Genomic DNA, 20,255 nt, shown 5'->3' with positions numbered 1-20,255 from the left:
ATTTTAGAGCATTGGGATCCATGTTAATTCTCAACGACCAGGATCAACCACAATTCCCAATCACTGGAGCCATATTAATTCCCAAGGACTATGACCCATCCTGATTCCCAAGCACTGAGGTCAATATGAATTCCTTAGGACCAGGATCCACCCTAATCCCTTACCCTTGGAATCAATTTAATTCCCCAACACCAGGGTCCATCCCAATTCCCAAGCACTGGGATCCATATGAATTTCCAAGCACAGGGATCAATTCCAATTCTGAACACTGGGATCCATATGAAATCCCAAGCACTGGGATCCATCCCAATTCCCAAGTCTGTGATCCATATGAATGCACAAGGACTGGGATGAATCCCAATTCACAATCACTGGGACCAATCCCAATTCCTGAGCACTGGGATCCATATGAATTTCTCAGGACCAGCATCCATCCCAATTACTGGGCAGTGGGGTCCATATGAACTTCCAACGATCAGGATCCATCCCAATTCCTAAGCACCGGAATCCATATGAATTGCCAAGCACAGGGATTAATTCCAATTCTGGAATACTGGGATCCATCCCAATTCCCAAGTCTGAGATCCATATGAATGCACAAGGACTGGGATGAATCCCAATTCACAAGCACTGGGACCAATCCCAATTCCTGAGCACTGGGATCCATATGAATTCCTCAGGACCAGGATCCATCCCAATTCTAGAGCACTGGGATCCATATGAATTCCCAAGCACCAGGATCCATCTCAATTCCCAATCACTGAGATCCATCCCAATTCCCAAGCGCTGGGATCCATGTGAATTCCCAAGGACCGATATCCATGCTAATTCACAAGCCACTGGGAAGCACATGAATTCCCAAGGTCTAGGATTCATCCGAATTCCCATTCACTGTGATCCTTATGAACTCCCAAACACTGGGATCCATCTGAATTCCCAAGCGCCAGGATCCAACCCAATTCCCAAATACTGGTATCTATATGATTCGCAAGCTCATGGATCTATTCCAATTCCTAAATACTGGAATAATTCCCAATTCCTGAGCACTGGGATCCTTATGAATTCCCAAGGACTGGTATCCATGCCAATTCACAAACACTGGGATCCATATTAATTCTCAAGCACCGGGATCAATCCCAATTCCCAAGCACAGGGATCCATATGAATTCCCAAGCACTTGGATCCATCTCAATTCCTGAGCACCTGGATCCATATGAATTCCTAAGGACCAGGACCTATTCACCAATTCCCAATCACTAGGAACCATATTAATTCCCAAGGACCAGTATCCATCCCTATTCCCAAGCACAGGGGTCCAAATTAATTCCCATACACCAGAATCCATCCCACTTCTGCGCTTTTCCAGCAACATATTTTCATCGCTATGAATTCCCAAGCACAGGGATCAAATTTGATTCTGGAACACTGGGATCCATCCCAATTCTAGACCTCTGAGATCCATATGATTCCTCAGGACCAGGATCCATTCTAAATCCCGAGCATTGAGATCCATATGAATTCCTCAGGACCAGGATCCATTCTAAATCCCGAGCAATGAGATCCATATGAATTCCCAACGACCAGCATCCATCCCAATTCCTGATCACTGGAATCCATATGAATTCCCATACACCAGGATCCATCCCAATTCCCTCACACTGGGATTGCTATGAATTTCCAAGCACAAAGATCAATGCCAATTCTGGAACACTGGGATCCATACGAATTCCCAAGCACCAGGATCCATCTCAATTCCCAATCACTGTGATCCATCCCAATTTCCAAGCACTGGGATCCATCCCAATTCCTGAGCATTGGGATCCATGTGAATTCCCAAGCACTGAGATCCATGAATTCCCAAGGACTGAGATTCATCCCAACCCCCTAGCGGTTGGATCCATATGAATTCCTAAGCACCAGAATCCAACCCAATTTCCAAGCACTGGAATCCATGTAAATTCTCAAGCACAAGGATCCCTATGAATTCCCAAGGACCGGTATCCATGCCAATTCTCAAGCACTGGGATCCATATGAATTCCCAAGGTCTAGGATTCATCCCAATTCCCATTCACTGGGATCCATATGAATTCCCAAGCATTAGGATCCATCCCAATTCCCGAGCCTTGGGATCCATTCCAATTCCCAAACACTGGATCCATCCCAATTTCTGAGTGCTGGGATACATCTCAATTCCTGAGCACTTGGATCCATATGAATTCCCAAGGACCAGGACCCATTCACCAATTCCTAAGCATTGTGATCCATACAAATTCCAAAGGACCAGGATCCATCCCAATTCCCAAGCACTGGAATCCATATGAATTCCAAAGGAACAGGATCCATCCCAATTCCTGAGCACTGAGATCCATATGAATTCCCAAGGACCATGATCTACCCAAATACCTGAGCAGCAGGATCATTCCCAATTCCTTAGCACTGGAATCCATATGAAATCCCAAACACAGGGATCCATATGAATTCCCAACAACCAGGATCCATCTCAATTCCCTAGGAGCTGGTTCCATCACAATTCCTGAGCACTGGGATCCATCCCAATTCACTTGAACCGATAGCCTGTTTCCAATTCGCTCAGACCCAGGATCCATTCTGATTCCCTTGGACTCTTGGCCCTTGTGCAATGTTTGACAATCATGGAGCCTGGTATTTAGAATTGTTTGTTTTGAATTATAGTCGTTAGGGGCTTCGTTTTAACCAGTACAGACTCAATGGGCCGAAGGACATTATTCTGTGAAGCAAACCTCATCAAAGGCCACATTACCCGGCCTCGGAGTTAGAGTCTGGGCAATTTAACATGGCCAACCCACCCTAACCTACACATCCTTGGGCACTATGGGTAATTTAGCATGGCCAATCCACCCTAACCTACACATCCCTGGGCATAATGGGTAATTTAGCACGGCCAATCCACCCTAACCTATATGTCCCTGAGCACTATGGGTAATTTAGTGCAGCCAATCCATCCTAACCTACACATCCCTGGGCACTATGGGTAATTTAATATGGCCAATCCACCCTAACCTACACATCCCTGGGCACTATGGGTAATTGAGCGCAGCCAATCCACCCTAACCTACACATCCCTGGACACTATGGCTAATTTAGCACGGCCAATCCACCCTAACCTGCACATCCCTGGGCACTATGGCTAATTTAGCACGGCCAACCCACCCTAACCTACACATCCCTGGGCATAATGGGTAATTTAGCACGGCCAATCCACCCTAACCTATATGTCCCTAAGCACTATGGGTAATTTAGCATGGCCAATCCACCCTAACCTACACATTCCTGGGCACTATGGGTAATTTAATATGGCCAATCCATCCTAACCTACACATCCCTGGGCACTATGGGTAATTTAGCATAGCCAATCCCTGGGCACTATGGGTAATTTAGCGCAGCCAATCCACCCTAACCCGCACATCTTTGGATTGTGGGAGGAAACCGGAGCACCCGAAGGAAACCCACGTAGACACGGGGAGAATGTGCAAACTCCACACACAGAGTCATAGAGATGTACAGCATGGAAACAAACCCTTCAGTCCAACCCGTCCATGCCGGCCAGATATCCCAACCCAATCTCGTCCCACCTGCCAGCACTTGGCCCATATCCCCCCAAACCCTTCCTATTCATATACCCATCCAAATGCCTCTTAAATGTTGTAATTGTACCAGCCTCCACCACATCCTCTGGCAGCTCATTCCATACACGTACCACCCTCTGTGTGAAAACGTTGCCTCTTAGGTCCCTTTTATACCTTTCCCCTCTCACCCTAAACCTATGCCCTCTAGTTCTGGACTCCCCAACCTCAGATAAAAGACTTTGTCTATTTATCCTATCCATGTCCCTCATAATTTTGTAAACCTCTATAAGGTCACCTATCAGCCTCCGACGCTCCAGGGAAAACAGCCCCAGCCTGTTCAGCCTCTCCCTATAGCTCAGATCCTCCAATCCTGGCAACATCCATGTAAATCTTTTCTGAACCCTTTCAAGTTTCACAACATCTTTCCGATAGGAAGGAGACCGGAATTGCACGCAATATTCCAACAGTGGCCTAACCAATGTCCTGTACAGCCGCAACATGACCTCCCAACTCCAGTACTCAATACTCTGACCAATAAAGGAAAGCATACCAAACGTCTTCTTCACTATCCTATCTACCTGTGACTCCACTTTCAAGGAGCTATGAACCTCTTTGTTCAGCAACACTCCCTAGGACCTTACCATTAAGTGTATAAGTCCTGCTAAGATTTGCTTTCCCAAAATACAGCACCTCGCATTTATCTGAATTAAACTCCATCTGCCCCTTCTCAGCCCATTGGCCCATCTGGTCCAGATCCTGTTGTAATCTGAGGTAACCCTCTTCGCTGTCCACTACACCTCCAATTTTGGTGTCATCTGCAAACTTACTAACTGTGTCTCTTATGCTCACATCCAAATCATTTATGTAAATGACAAAAAGTAGAGGGCCCAGCACCGATCCTTGTGGCACTCCACTGGTCACAGGCCTCCAGTCTGAAAAACAACCCTCCACCACCACCCTCTGTCTTCTACCTTTGAGCCAGTTCTGTATCCAAATGACTAGTTCTCCCTGTATTCTGTGAGATCTAACCTTGCTAATCAGTCTCCCATGGGGAACCTTGTCAAACGCCTTACTGAAGTCCATATAGATCACATCTACTGCTCTGTCCTCATCAATCTTCTTTGTTACTTCTTCAAAAACTCAATCAAGTTTGTGAGACATGATTTCCCACGCACAAAGCCATGTTGACTATCCCGAATCAGTCCTTGCCTTTCCAAATACATGTACATCCTGTCCCTCAGGATTCCCTCCAACAACTTGCCCACCACCGAGGTCAGGCTCACCAGACTATAGTTCCCTGGCTTGTCTTTACCGCCCTTCTTAAACAGTGGCACCACATTTGTTAACCTCCAGTCTTCCGGCATCTCACCTGTGACTATCGATGATACAAATATCTCAGTAAGAGGCCCAGCAATCACTTCCCTAGCTTCCCACAGAGTTCTCGGGTACACCTGATCAGGTCTTGGGGATTTATCCACCTTTAACCGTTTCAAGACATCCAGCACTTCCATTTTGCAAGATGTCACCATCTATTTCCCGACAGTCTATATCTCAGACAGTCGCCTAAGGCTGAAATCGAACCTGGGTCCCTTGCACCGTGAGGCAGCTGTGTTAACCACTGAGCCACCATACCACCCTTCAGACTGCTTCTATTGTTCCAATTTTTTAAAAAAAACCCAAGGCCTCACGAGCTTTGGAACAGCCCACTCTGTCTCAAACCTTTTACATAAAAACAGACCAGGACAATCTACACCTCTTACAGTGGGAATGTCTTTATAAAACGGTAGCTACTGTATAACTGTGTCTACACCTCGATCGAGTCCTACCAGCTGCTGATTTAGGGAAGGGCACAAATACACTGCAGGGAATGAGCCAGCGTGACACTTGGAAGGAGAGAGTTGCCTGACCAGGCAAGGTCAGACAGATCTGCTGGAGGGCTGGGGCAGGGTGAGCTGATCTTGAACCTCCTTGACAAAGTGGACTGTGGATTCACCCAGACCTAGAGGGTATGGCTTTAAAATTCAAGTGGACGGGTTTAGATAAGGGTGGCACAGTGGTTAGCACTGCTGTCTCACGGCGCCAGGGTCCCAGGTTTGATTCCAGCCTCGGGCGCCTATTTTACTGAATCTGCCTTTGCCAAGGGTGTGTTTATGGGATGTTACTGTATTGGGACAGTTAAAGTTTAGTCTCTAAATAATATATTATTCTGTTAACAAGAATAGAAATTGCTGGAAAAGTAAAGGGTCACTCGACCCGAAACGTTAGCGCTGATTTCTCTCCACAGATGCTGCCAGACCTGCTGAGCTTTTCCAGCAATCTCTCTCTGTTCCTGTTTTTGACTTACAGCATAGGCAGTTCTTTCGGTTTTTATTATTCTGTGACGTTTTCCAATGGAGGTAAGTTAGATCAACAATTCTCGGTTTTGTTTATATTTTAACTCGCCTGAGAATAAACTGTGTTTTGCTGAAAGTTGAGTCGTTTGACCAGTCAGAGCACATCTGGAACACGGCACCCTTAGACTTGCCTTTAAATAAGATAGAGAATAGGGGCTAGGCTATCTCCTTGTTATATTTGAGAGGGGTTTGGTTGAGTCCGTAACAAAAACATGATGACAACTCTGTCGGATTTAGCAATGTTGATGGAGAGGCGAACTTTCACTCCAGGAGGTGAGGCATATCCCTCAGCTTGGATGAAGAGTTACACAAGGGATTCTCTCGGGCTGAATCTGCCCGGACATGGAGGCAGATTGGAGTCAGTGGGTAAGTCCCTGTGGATGGACCCGGCTGGTTTCCTGTTGACCACTTACCCACTCGGGACAGGAGGGAATGCATTGCTAGACACTGTGCAGGCACCCTCTCATGGAGGAGGCGGAAGAGAGGATTGCATTTTCCTAGCGCCTTCCTGAGCATCCCTAAAACCGCTCGGGAAGCACATGGTCACGGTTATGAAGAGGGAGCTGAGGTGCGGATTCCGAGTGTCACAGAGCGCAGGGAGAGACGCTGCCAACCAGCCAGCATCTCTTTCTCCCACACTATCAATTGTTGCAACTGTCTGAAGTTTGGCATTCTTGCCAAATGTGTCCTGAAGAGTGTGAGATGAAAGGCATCAGTTGAAAGGTAATGCTGGCTCAGTGGTTAGCACTGCAGGGCACCCATCCACTACGGGTTAAGGTTAGTGTCAGGGTCAGGGTTATGGTTAGGGTTAGAGATAAGGGGTTAAGGATTAGGGTGAGCATTAAGGGGTAGGGCTAGGGTTGGGTTAGGGTTGGGGGTTAAGGATTAGGGTTAGCATTAGGGTTAAGAGTTAGGGTTGAGGAGGGGTTAAGTGTCAGGGCTAGGGGTTAACGATTAGGGTCAGGGCTGAGGGTTTAGGATTGTGGAGGAGTTATGAGCCAGGGTTGGTGTTAAGGGTTAGGGTCAGGGCTGAGGGTTTAGGATTGAGGAGGGGTTATGGGTCAGGGCTAGGGATTAAGGGTTAGGGTCAGGACTGGGGTTAAGGATTAGGATTGCGGTGGGTTTAAGGGTTTGGGTCAGGGTTCGGGCTATGGGTCAAGGGTTAGAGTTAGTATTAGGGTCAGAGTTTAAGATTGTGGTTAATACTTGGGGTAAAAGATTAGGTTTAAAGCTAGTGTTAGGGCTAGCATTTGTGTTCGAGTTGGGGCTGGGGTTAAAGGTTAGGGCTAGGGGTTAAGGGTTAGGGCTAGGGTTAAAAGTTGGGAATGGGCTAAGGATTAATGCTCAGGCATTAAGGGTTAGGGGTTATGGGTCTGGGTTAGCGTAGGGTTAGGGATAGGGTTACAGAGAAAACTCAGCCCCTTGTTTTACACCTTAGCCCCATCACCCCTGGGCAAGTATTTGAGACTCTCCCAGTGCCTTTTCAAACTCTGAGCTTGTCTCGAATTCCTTGCGCATTAGGGTATGTTTATTTGTAATGTTTCTGCATCCCGTTCTCCGTCCCCCTGCATCCGTGTGAAATCCTCCCCAGCGCTCCCATTCTCGTTCCATGTTAATCGCTGCCTCTGCAGGATCGCAGTTCGGGGAGGGAGGGTGATGGGGTCAGTGTGTTAATGTTGTGTCAATCGCCCAATGTCAAGTTGACAGGGAGGGAACCTTTCACCCCCCCCCCCCACTTCCTCGCGGCCATCGCCCGTGTTTGTATCTCCAGGTTAATGTTTGTCTGGCTTGCGTTCCCCATCTACACTGTCATGGTTTGGAGGCGCCGGTGTTGGACTGGGGTGGACACAGTTAAAAATCACACAACACCAGGTTATAGTCCAACAGGTTTATTTGGAAGCACTAACTTTCGGAGCGACGCTCCTTCATCAGGTGGCTGTGGAGAATAAGGTTGTAAGACATGGAATTTATAGCAAAAGTTCAAAGTGTGGTGTAACTGAAATTATACATTGAAAAACACCAGGATTGTTTGTGAAGTCTCTCATCTTTTAGAATGACCATGTTGGTTTCAGTTCTTTCATATGTAAATTGCAAAACCTTTTTGAAAAAGTTACATTCTCAAGTGCACTTTAACAATTGGAGTCATGTCGGCCCAGATAAAGTATTGAAGGTGTTAGCTGCCCTGTGTGAGGCTGTCTGTGCCACACTGTAAACTTTTGCTATAAATTCTGGGTCTTACAATCTTATTCTCCACAGCCACCTGATGAAGGAGCAGCGCTTCGAAAGCTACCGCTTCCAATTAAACCTGTTGGACTATAACCTGGTGTTGTGTGATTTTTAACCATCTGTGTGGAGTTTGCACATTCTCCCCGTGTCTGCGTGGGTTTCCTCCGGGTGCTCCGGTTTCCTCCCACAGTCCAAAGATGTGCAGGTCAGGGTGAATTGGCCACGGTAAATTGCCCACAGTGTTAATGTGTTAGTCAGAGGGAAATGGGTCTGGGTGGGTCACTCTTCGGAGGTGACTGGTTGGGCCAAATGGCCAGTTTCCACACTGTAGGGAATAAAAATCTTTAAAAACCCACCTGATGAAGGAGCAGTGCTCCGAAAGCTAGTGCTTCCAAATAAACCTGTTGGACGATAACCTGGTGTTGTGTGTTTTTTAACCGTCTACACTGTGACCACGCACCAATCAATACCAAACCCCCTCAGCAGGGGGTGGTGCACCTCACGTGGACTGGGGCTGGGCTCTAGTTATCTGAACTGAAATGAATCATTTACTGTCACATGTGTATTCAAGATAAAACAGTGAATCATGTCGCCTTGCATCGTCGCCATTCTCATTAACTTTAAAATAAAATTTTAAAAATAAAGAGAGTCCAACTTTTCCTTCTCTGCTGCTTCAGCCCTGTCCAGCCAACCCTGTAGCCTCACTGTCTCCAAAGACTCCAGAACACATTGCAGCGACCTCCCTACTGAGCGAGCTCTCTGTCGTAGGGGAGACCGCAGTAAACTTCAAAATGAAACTGAGAAAAGATGAAGGGGAGCAAAGGAAAAGGGAAGCGGGTGAAGGGGAGAGGAGCCCGGATGCCAACTACTCTCTGGCGGCCATCTTGTTGACAGGTGACATTATCCTGTTGATGTTATCTCCACGTTCCCAAGGGGTCAGTCAGGATTGATTACACAATGAAGCCGCCTGAGAGCTCCCAGAGAGAAGGGAGAGAGAGAGAGCGAGACAGAGACAGAGAGTGAGAGAGACAGAGGGAAAGAGTGAGAGAGACAGAGAGAGACAGAACCACTGCTGCCAAATCACGTTACGCAATACAGACATCCCTCCCCAACTCTCCGTCCCCAATACAGAGACCCCTCCCCAACTCACCGTCCCCAATACAGAGATCCCTCCCCAACTCACCGTCCCCAATACAGAGACCCCTCCCCAACTCACCGTCCCCAATACAGAGACCCCTCCCCAACTCACCGTCCCCAAAACAGAGACCCCTCCCCAACTCACTGGCCCCAATACAGAGACCCCTCCCCAACTCACCGTCCCCAATACAGAGACCCCTCCCCAACTCACCGTCCCCAAAACAGAGACCCCTCCTCAACTCACCGTCCCCAATACAGAGACCCCTCCCCAACTCACTATCCCCAAAACAGAGACCCCTCCCCAACTCACCATCCCTAATACAGAGACCCCTCCCCAACTCACTGTCTCCAATACAGAGACCCCTCCCTAACTCACTGTCCCCATTACAGAGTCCCTTCCCCAACTCACCGTCCCCAATACAGAGACCCCTCCCCAACTCACACTCCCCAATACAGAGACATCTCCCCAACTCACCATCCCCAATACAGAGACCCCTCCCCAACTCACACTCCCCAACACAGAGACATCTCCCCAACTCACCATCCCCAATACAGAGACCCCTCCCAAACTCATTGTACCCAATACAGAGACCCCTTCCCAACTCACCATCCCCAATACAGAGACCTCTCCCCAACTCACCATCCCCAATACAGAGACCCCTCCCCAACTCACTGTCCCCATTACAGAGTCCCTTTCCCAACTCACACTCCCCAATACAGAGACATCTCCCCAACTCACCATCCCCAATACAGACCCCTCCCCAACTCACACTCCCCAACACAGAGACCCCTCCCCAACTCACCATCCCCAATACAGAGACCCCTCCTCAACTCACACTCTCCAATGCAGAGACCCCTCCCCAACTCACCATCCCCAATACAGAGACCCCTCCCCAATTCACCATCCCCAATACAGAGACTCCTGCCCAACTCACTGTCCCCAATACAGTGACCCATCCCCAACTCACCATCCTCAATACAGGGACCCCTCCCCACCACACCGTCCCGAATATAGAGACCCCTCCCCACTCACCGTCCCCAATACGGAGACCCCTCCCCAACTCACCGTCCCCAATACAGAGACCACTCCACAACTCACCGTCCCCAATACAGAGACCCCTCCCAAACTCACCGTTCCCAACACAGAGACCCCTCCCTAACTCACCGTCCCCAACACAGAGACCTCTCCCCAATGCTGATCCCAATACAGACACCTCTCCCCAACTCACCGTCCCCAATACAGAGACCCCTCCCCAATTCACCATCCCCAATACAGAGACCCCTCACCAACTCTGACCCCAATTACTGAGACCACTCCCCAAACCACATAACTGGGAGTCTCCCAACACACACACTTTCACACACACACTCTCATATGCACATTCTCTCTCACATACACATACTCTCTCTCAAACACACTCGCTTTCTCTCACATACACATACTCTCTCACACACACTCACTCTCTCGCTCACACATACCCTCTCTCTCACACACACACTCTCTTTCTCCCTCTCACACACATACTCTCTCAAACACACGCTCTCTCTTTCACATACTCTCTCACACACGCTCTCTCACACACACTATCTCGCTCACACACACACTCTCTCCCTCACACACACTCTCTCTCCCTCACACATGCTCTCTCTCTCACACACACTCTCCCTCACACCCACTAGCTCTGTCTCACACTCTCTCTCACACACTCGCTCTCACACACTTGCTTTTTCTCACACACTCGCTCTCACACATACATACTCTGTCTCAACACACATACTCTCTCTCACACACACTCACTCTCTCACACACACTCCTCCCTCTCACACACTTACTCTCTCACACACACATCTCTCACACACTCTCTCTCTCACACACTCACTCTCTCTCTCACACACACGCCCTCTCACATACATACACTTGCTCTCTCACACACGCACACCACTGTCTCTCTCACAGATGGACTCTCTCTCTCTCTCACACGCACACATACTCGCTCTCACACACATTTTCTCTCTCTCTCTCTCTGACACACACGTGCTCTCTCTCTCACACTCCCTCTCTCCTCAGAGCGTCATTATCTCCCCAGCCCCTCAACAACCACGGGCAAAGACAAGGGTGAGAAAGCACTGTGTTACACCCAAAGGGCCAATACTGGACATACGTTTTAAATGCATTCTTGGGCCTGATTGGCCAAACATTTATTGCCCCCTTGAGAGGTTGGGGTGAGCCCGCTGCAGTGTGTGTGCTGTGGGTAGACCCACAATGCCCTTAGGGAGTGAGCTGCAGGATTCTGACCCAGTGACACTGAAGGAACACCGATATATTTCCAGGTCAGGATGGGGAGTGACTCAGAGGGGAACTTGCAGGGGATGGTGTTCCCATGTATCTGCTGCCCTTGTCCTTCCAGATGGAAGTGCTCATGGGTTTGGAAGGTGCTGTCTGCGGATCTTTGGTGATGGTACACCCTGCTGTTACTGAGCATCGGTGGTGGAGGGAGGGGATGCTTGTGGACGTGGGGCCAATCCAGTAGGGGGCTGCTTTGTCCCTGGATGGTGACGAGCTTCTCGAGTGTTGTTGGAGCTGCCCCCATCCAGGGGCGAATGGGAAGTATTCCCTCACACTCCTGACTTGTGGGTGTTAGACAGGCTTTGGGGAGTCAGGAGGAGAGTTACTCGCTGCAGGATTCCTCGCCTCTGACTTGCTCATGTGTACATTGGCGAGACCATGCGTAAACTCAGGGCACGTCTCACCAAGTATCTCAGCCGGGCCCTCAGGAGCCGACTGGACCTCCCAGTCCCGGCCCATTTTAATTCCCCCTCCCCCTCCCTTTCCAACATGACCATCCTTGGCCTCCTCCATTGCCACAACGAACCACACCGCAAAATGGAGGAACAACACCTCATCTCCCGCCTGGGCAGCCTACAGCCCGGACGACTCATCATTGGGTTCTCCAATTCCAAATAACTTCCCTTCCCATCCCCCCACCCCCTTCCCAGCCCCTCCCCCTCCCTGCCACCAACTGGATCCATTCCCCCGATTGACCAACCTGGTCGTACCCTCTACCTGTCTACACCTATCCCCACCTCACCACCTTGCTCGCGCCACCCCCTTTATCTACAGCTCCCCCCACACCCACCACCAGTCCTGAAGAAGGATCACACCCTGAAAAGTTGACCTGTCCACCTCCTGATGCTGCCTGGGCTTGCTGTGTTCCTCCAGCCTGTCTGATCTGACCTGCTCTGGTAGCCGTTGTGTTTACGTGGTGATTTCAGCTGAGTTTCTGATCAATGGCAACCCCCAGGATGTTGATTGCGGGGTGGGGGGCGGAATTCAGTGATGGTAATACCACTAAATGTCAAGGGGCTAGTGGGCAGAGTGGTGATGGTCACAGCCTGGCATTTGTGTGGCACAAATGATACTCGCCACTTGTCAGCCCAAGCCTGGATATTATCCCCATCTTGTTACGTTTGGACACGGAGTGCTTCAGTACCTGAGGAGTGGCGAATTGTACCGAACTTTGTACAATCATCGGCAAACATCCCCACTTCTGGCCTTATGATGGAGGGAAGGTCATTGCTGAAGGTGGCTGGGCCTAGGACAGTATTTTCCCAAAGGAAGGTTCAGGTGGTAGTGTCCCTACGTCTGACCCAGGAGACTCAGGTCCAATTCCCACTGCTTTAATCCCACTCTCTGATTTGAAGCTGCCTCATTTACTGAAGGCCCCAGTGGTTCTCGTTTTGGGTTCGCTCACCTCTAAACTTGAGAGGGTTCAGAAAAGATTTACAAGGATGTTGCCAGGATCAGAGGGTCTGAGCCACAGGGAGAGGCTGAACAGGCTGGGGCTGTTTTCCCTGGAGTGTCGGAGGCTGAGGGGTGACCTTATAGAGGTTTACAAAATCATGAGGGGCATGGATAGGGTGAATAGACAAAGTATTTTCCCTGGGGTGGGGGAGTCCAGAACTAGAGGGCAGAGGTTTAGGATGAGAGGGGAAAGATATAAAAGAGACCTAAGGGGCAACTTTTTCACGCAGAGGGTGGTACGTGTATGGAATGAGCTGCCAGAGGAAGTAGTGGAGGCTGGTACAATTGCAACATTTAAGAGGCATTTGGATGGGTATATGAATAGGAAGGGTTTGGAGGGATATGGGCCGGGTGCTGGCAGGTGGGACTAGATTGGGTTGGGATACCTGGTCAGCATGGACAGGTTGGACCGAAGGGTCTGTTTCTGTGCTGTACATCTCTATGACTCTATGGCCTCGGCGAACTCTGAGGTGGCATTTTACAATAATTTCCCTCTGCTTCAGGGAAACTTGGTGTGGCCAGGTCCCCACCTCTCCCCCCCCCCCCACCACCCTCCCCCTTCTCTGTCCCCACCCCCCATTATCTCTGTGACCATCCCCTGCCACCTCAAATGTGGCTTTTATCTGCTGAAGTAAAGTCAAACGGTCACCTTATCACCATGGCCCAGTGCCTTCAGACCGTGGCTCTTCCCAGCTTGTCAGCCACCTCGAATTTACCACATACAAGAGTCAGCCGTTCGGTCCATCTGCTCTGTACTAGCCCTGGAACAACTTCTTCTCCTTCCCCACCACCTCCTCTCTTCCCTCACCCTCCCGCCAATACAGCTTCTCCTTAACTCATGGGTGGCTCAGTGGTTAGCACTGCTGCCTCACAGCGCCAGGGACCTGGGTTCAATTCCTGCCTCAGGCAACTGACTGTGTGGAGTTTGCACATTCTCCCCGTGTCTGTGTGGGTTTGCTCCGGTTTCCTCCCACAGTCCAAAGATGTGCAGGTTAGGTGAATTGGCCACGCCAAATTGTCCCATAGTGTTAGGTGAAGGGGGAAATGTAGGGGAATGGGTCTGGGTGGTTTGCTCTTCGGAGGGTCAGTGTGGACTTGTTGGGCCAAAGTTTCCACACTGTAAGTTATCTATCTATCTAATCTTAACTCTATCCTCCCTATCCAACTCAATTCCCCGTGGGAGCGAGTCCCGCTGTTCCCTGACTGTATTTACTGAGGTGTTTATTTCAAATATATACTTTGTTCACAGCAAAAACATCTTCATCGTCACAAACGCAGTTCCATTCAGCACATCCCAGAAACAAACACTGGAGTTTGACTCTATCCAAAAACTAGACCAAATGCATCCCTCTTCGACAAATACCACCCCTCACTTCTGTGCCCCTCCCAGTACAATCTCATCTCCGCTCTCTTCCCCAATGTCAAAGACCTGTAACTCCGAGCAGACCCTCGGAATCTTCCCCTCAAATTGCCCCATCCCCTCAAAGTTGGGGCGAGTCCGTAAGGCAGATGGGAGTTACCCTGTCTCCGGGGCACACCAAGGGTTAATCAGGCAGCTCAGGGGGTGGGAGGAGACAGATCAGCCAATGGCTGACGGGCTCTCAGTAAATTGGGCAAGGGCTCGTCTCTGTGACTCCTCTGACACTTGGGACACGGACTGCTGGTGGGTGAGTTGTCCTTTTAATGTGCAATTGCTCCTCGTCTTGGTTCGTGTCAGAGTGGGGAAAGGTGTGGGAGAGGGTGTTTAATCAGGAAGGGGATCTGAACCCCCCCCCCCCACGCCCCAGAAAGAGAGAGGCGGGGGGGCTATTTCCGAAGCAGCTTCTAGCTGGAGAGGAACAGGCAATTGTCATATGTAGAATTGTAAAATGCTACACTTAGAGTTCACTGAGTCTAGAACCATCTGAGCTCAGTGCTGTTCAGGACATTGGTTCGGCCACTTTTGGAGTACCGTGTACAATTCTGATTGCCTTCCGGTAAGAAGGATGTTAGAAAACTGGGAAAGGTGCAGAAAAGGGACTGGATGGTTTGAGAGGCTGGGGCTGTTTTCCCTGGAGTGTCGGAGGCTGAGGGGTGACCTTATAGGGGTTTACAAAATCATGAGGGATGGGGTAAATAGAGTCATAGAGATGTACAGCATGGAAACAGACCCTTCGGCCCAATGCCGACCAGATATCCCGACCCAAGTAAACCTTTTCTGAAGTAGCCACGCTTTTATCCCCCAGGGTAAGGGAGTGCAAAACCAGAGGTTTAAGGCGAGAGAGGAATGAGTTAAGAAGGGACCCAAGGGGCAACGTTTTCACGCAGAGGTTGGTGGGTGTCTGGAAGGAGCTGGGAGACAAAGTGCCGGGGGCTGGTACTATTATATTACAAAGATAAGGTCACGGAAAACAGAAGGGTTTACAGGGAAATGGGCCAAATGCAGGCAAGGGGGACTGGTTCAGTTTGGGAAACGTAGATGAGTTGGGCCGAAGGGTCTGTTTCCGTGCTGTACGACTCTGTTGAGGGCACCAACTCACCCGAAAGAGTAACGTCAAAGAGTGCGGGGATAGAGAGGGCAGAGGACGCGCTAAGGGTCAGGGGGAGCTCCCGAGGAACGGGGCTCTCGGCTTTGGACCGCACCCCTCCTCAGCTGGACAGACCGGGTAGCCCTGCTCAAACTCACCAGGAGCTGAAACTCCCTTGCGTGGAGAGAATGAAGGTGCAAGCTCAACCAGGTGGATTGAACAGGATCTGAAAAACTCAGACGTGTTTGCTGTTTGAGCTAGGGGTGGCGGGATTGGGGGGAGGGAAGTTGGCAGGAGGAGAACGGCTGTGAGTTGACTGGGCGCTAGGCAAATGCACGTCCATGTTGCTGTTCCCGCCTGCAGTTGTGAGATAGGGCAGTCTGGGGGCCATTGATGGCTGCTGAGGGGGAGACGATGATGTAGCTGTGATCCAGAACCCTGGGCTCACACCATAACGACAGGAGCTACAAATTGGGGTGGCACGATGGCTCAGTGGTTAGCACCGCTGCCTCACAGCGCCACGGAACCAGGTTTGATTCCAACCTCAGGCGACTGTCTGTGTGGAGTTTGCACATTCTCCCCGTGTCTGTGTGGGTTTCCTCCGGGTGCTCCGCTTTCCTCCCACAATCCAAAGATGTGCAGGTCAGGTGGATTGGCCGTGCTAAATTACCCATAGTGTTCAGGGATATGCAGGTTAGGGTGGATTGACCATGCTAAATTGCCCCATAGTGCCCAGGGATGTGCAGGTTAGGGTGGATTGGCCGTGCTAAATTACCCATAGTGTTCAGGGATGTGCAGGTTATGGTGGATTGGCCGTGCTAAATTACCCATAGTGTTCAAGGATGTGCAGGTTAGGGTGGATTGGCCGTGCTAAATTACCCATAGTGTTCAGGGATGTGCAGGTTAGGGTGGATTGGCCGTGCTAAATTGCCCCATAGTGCCCAGGGATGTGCAGGTTAGGGTGGATTGGCCGTGCTAAATTACCCATAGTGTTCAGGGATGTGCAGGTTAGGGTGGATTGGCCGTGCTAAATTACCCATAGTGTTCAGGGATGTGCAGGTTAGGGTGGATTGGCCGTGCTAAATTACCCATAGTGTTCAGGGATGTGCAGGTTATGGTGGATTGGCCGTGCTAAATTACCCATAGTGTTCAAGGATGTCTAAGTCAGGGGGGATTAGTCAGGAGTAAATATAGAGTAATAGGGAACGGGTTTGGTTGGGATACTCTCCGGAGGGTCGGTGTGGACTGGTTGGACCGAATGGCCTGTTTCCACACTGTAGGGATTCTAGGATTCTATTAAATCCCATTTAAAAAAACCTTGACTTAAACATTTAGCCTAAGCTGTCACTTGTGGTAGGAGTTTGTAGGTTGTGTATTTGCCCGTTCGATGGATCCTTCAGGTATTCAACTGATTCGAAAGGCTGTCTTTGTGACACTGTCATCGATGGCTGTGGACTCTATCATGCCCCTTTAGGGAGGTACATCCACCATCTTTACCCCCCGCCCAGCCTACATGTGACTTCAAGCCCCACAGCCATGCCCCTCTGACAGGGCCCAGAGTTCAGTCCAAGGTGTAATTAGGGGTGGGCAACTTGAAGGGGTGAGGGGGAGCATGGAAATGCAAAAGGATGAAGGGGAATGGGGTGGTGGTGAAGGAATGAGGGGCTAAGTCCCCAGCTAGCCTGCGACATTCCTGGATTGGATGCCACATGGTTCTGAGGTAAAGTGCTCTCGATGCACGTATTTCAAAGTCACCCCCCTCACTATCTCGCTATTCCCCTCCTCCTGCAGGCCTGTGGGTCTTCGCGTCCCTACAAATCCGACCTCTTTAAGTGTCTCCCCTACCACCCATGGGCTTAAATCCCCCCCCCCCCCCCCCCCCCGCCATTGCCCACCGCTCCTTTAGCTGCCTGGAACTCCCTCCTTCAACCTCTCCACTTCCGTCTCTCTCTCTCGCTCCCTCTTGAATCGGGGGTGGAGGAGGGGTCCTCGTTTCTCCTGAGTTGGCCCAGGATCCTGCGAAGCACTTGGACGCAAAAGGGTGCTAGGGGAATGCACATTGATGTTGCTGCTCCGTCTGCAGCTGTGAGATATGGGTGCACTGCCTTCTCGCTGACTAATGGCCCTCAGTCTCTGGGAGGGCGGGCATTAATCCTTTGCGGTTTTCATGCTTTTGGCGATGTTTTGTTAAGCAGCCTACTCTGGCCCGTAGCCTGCGGACATTTGGCACGGTAACTGGCAACCGAACCGCTAACACATGGGCGGTTCCTCACGCGCTTTGGGAGGCGGGTTCGATGGGGTCGGTTAGGCCAAGCTCAGTTTACCCGAAGCAGGGGTACAAACGAGACGTATAAAACCCTCTCACGCTAAGGACTGAGAGTTCGTGACAGGCAGGAGCCTCCTTTACCGAGAGGAAATGGCTGATCATGGGACCTCTGAGAGAGGGCTGCTAAAATGACCAACGGGTAGACATACAAAACAGTCACCCAATTCAGGCAAAACGTCTGCGATTTATTTTCTCGTTTATGCTTTCACAGCACAACGTTTGTTACCCATTCCTAATTTGGCCACGCCACTCACTTCCCGGGCGTTTCAGACAGCAATGACGTGTCGGCCATCTTGCTGCAGGGCTCGGGTCAGGTGTAGGCCGAAGCCAGGGTCAGGACAGATTTTTCCCTCCCCAAAGGGCCATTAGCAAATCAGATGGGGCTTTTCTTTACGGTGGTTGGCGCCTTCCAAATTCAGTTGAACACCTGGAGGAGGTAGGGTATGTTGAAAGGCAGACACGAGAAGACCCACCCTGGCACCTTTCCCCGGCCGCCATCGCTTCCTTTGTCAGCCAAGAATCTACCTCTGCCTTAGTCAGGTCACAATGTAGAGCGTCCCTGCAGTGTATAAATCCCAGAGGGGCTGAATGGCCTGTTTGACGGTGACTGGAACGTTAGGTTATCCGAGGATTTTTCCACAGTCCGAAGGTGGGTAAACCAGAAGCTATTGTCATTGGCTGCTGCAGCGTCAGCCCTCTTTTGGTAGGCCTCAAAGCCTGCTTGGGGTTCACAAGACCCTGGCTCTGAATCCCACTCAGCCTCCACTGGCAAGAGGCGACCTTTTAACAGCTAAGGGATCTTGCTGTGCACGGGTCGGCCGCAGACATTTCCCGATACAACCCAAAATGGCAGCACGTCGATTTGGCAGCGTCACAAGCAGGTGGATGAAGCCAGGGAGATGTCAAACTCAATCCTTTCCACTCTGACTGACTGACCAGCAGGGGACTGGCGGTGCTCGCCAAGGCCTTCTGGAAAGTTCCACATGTCGGCTCCCACGCGCTGACAGCGGGAAAACAGTCATGCAGCTCCGCCCGTCAGCCAGCCCTCCCCAAGGTCATACCCAACACCGTCCTGATTGCTAACCCAGCCTTGAGACCCACTCCGCTTCCTGTGGTGGTCAGTGGGGGGTCGCCATGGAGATGGGAGTGAGGAGAGGGGCCTTGCAGAGATGTGGGCCGTTCCCACTCTGCCTGTCTCCCTAAAAACTGCCCCAGCACGGGATAGAAGCCCGAGGGAAAACGTAGGCCGTTCGGCCTATCGAACCTACACGCCATTCTTAGAAATGTGGACAACAGGATCAGGAGCAGGCCATTCAGCCCTCAGAGTGGGGTACCAGGAACAGAGCCCCCCCGGTCCGGTGTCACACACTGTACCCCCAACTCAGCCGGGGGAATTTTTAGAATCGCCCTGCTCCGTGGCCTCAGCCGTAATGAAAGTGACATGCATTTATGTAGCGACCTTTTGGAAACAAAAACGTACCAGCCAGGCCCTCCGCGGCAGTGATTACCCGAAAGAAACCGAGGCGCGGTAGCAAGGGGGTGACCTGGGCAGCAGTTAAAATCCGAGGGAGCTAGAGGGGCTGCCGATGTTGGAGGGCAGAGATGTCAGAGAGAGAGGGACGTGGGGATGAAGGACAAGCAGGGGAGAATTTTAAAATGGAGGCATTGGTGGACTGGAATGGGGGGGGGATGGTGTGGCAGTGTGAGCGTAGGGGCTGGCGATACATAGGTGGAATGTGGGCCCACAGAGGTCAGGCTGATCCAGAGCCCGGGGAAGGATGGACATCTCCATAACCTTTATTGTGGTGGGCACCTTCAGTGTGAGGAGGGTGTAGGGAATTGACCTCCACTCTCTGGGATACTGAATCCTCGATCTGTGACGTTCGAGGTAAATGAGTAGTGAGAGGCAGACGGGCCAGATGACCTTCAGCCTTTGACCCTTGTGACAGCGGCCATATTCTGGGGCCACCCACATCGAAACCGCGTACATTGAACTCCCCCCCCCGGCCACTTCCTGCCCCAAGTCAAAGGTCTGGAGATCGAATCCGGCTGGTATTCCAGGGAGACTATTCCCTGACACGTGGCTCCCCCTCCCCCACCCTGAGAGCTCTCTCTGCCTCTCACGCACGTCCCAAATCGCGTGGACCTTGCCCCTTGACCCACGACTCTGGAAGAAATAGCGCAAAGATAATTACAGCACAACAACAGACCCTTCGGCCCACCAAGCCTGGGCTGATTCCTTTATCAGACCCATTACT

At 50.8% G+C, this 20,255-nt stretch overlaps 1 protein-coding gene across 1 annotated transcript in view; it reads left to right on the top strand.

Moving 5' to 3' along the window:
• Window positions 1-14,804: 14,804 nt before the first annotated feature.
• The window catches only part of tfr2 (transferrin receptor 2), a 67,917-nt gene continuing 62,466 nt past the window's right edge, over window positions 14,805-20,255 (top strand). Inside the window, exon 1 of the mRNA XM_087982912.1 lies at window positions 14,805-14,831. The gene's annotated coding sequence lies outside the window, so the exon portion shown is untranslated. The remainder of the gene's footprint in view (window positions 14,832-20,255) is intronic.

Source organism: Chiloscyllium plagiosum, unplaced genomic scaffold (genome assembly GCF_037043375.1).
Source record: "Chiloscyllium plagiosum isolate Xiang-an unplaced genomic scaffold, Cpla_swu_hap1 HiC_scaffold_44, whole genome shotgun sequence".
In the NCBI taxonomy this organism is placed as follows: Eukaryota; Metazoa; Chordata; class Chondrichthyes; order Orectolobiformes; family Hemiscylliidae; genus Chiloscyllium; species Chiloscyllium plagiosum.
Note: the sequence above shows the minus strand (reverse complement) of the source record. Positions and strands in the feature narration are given on the sequence as shown.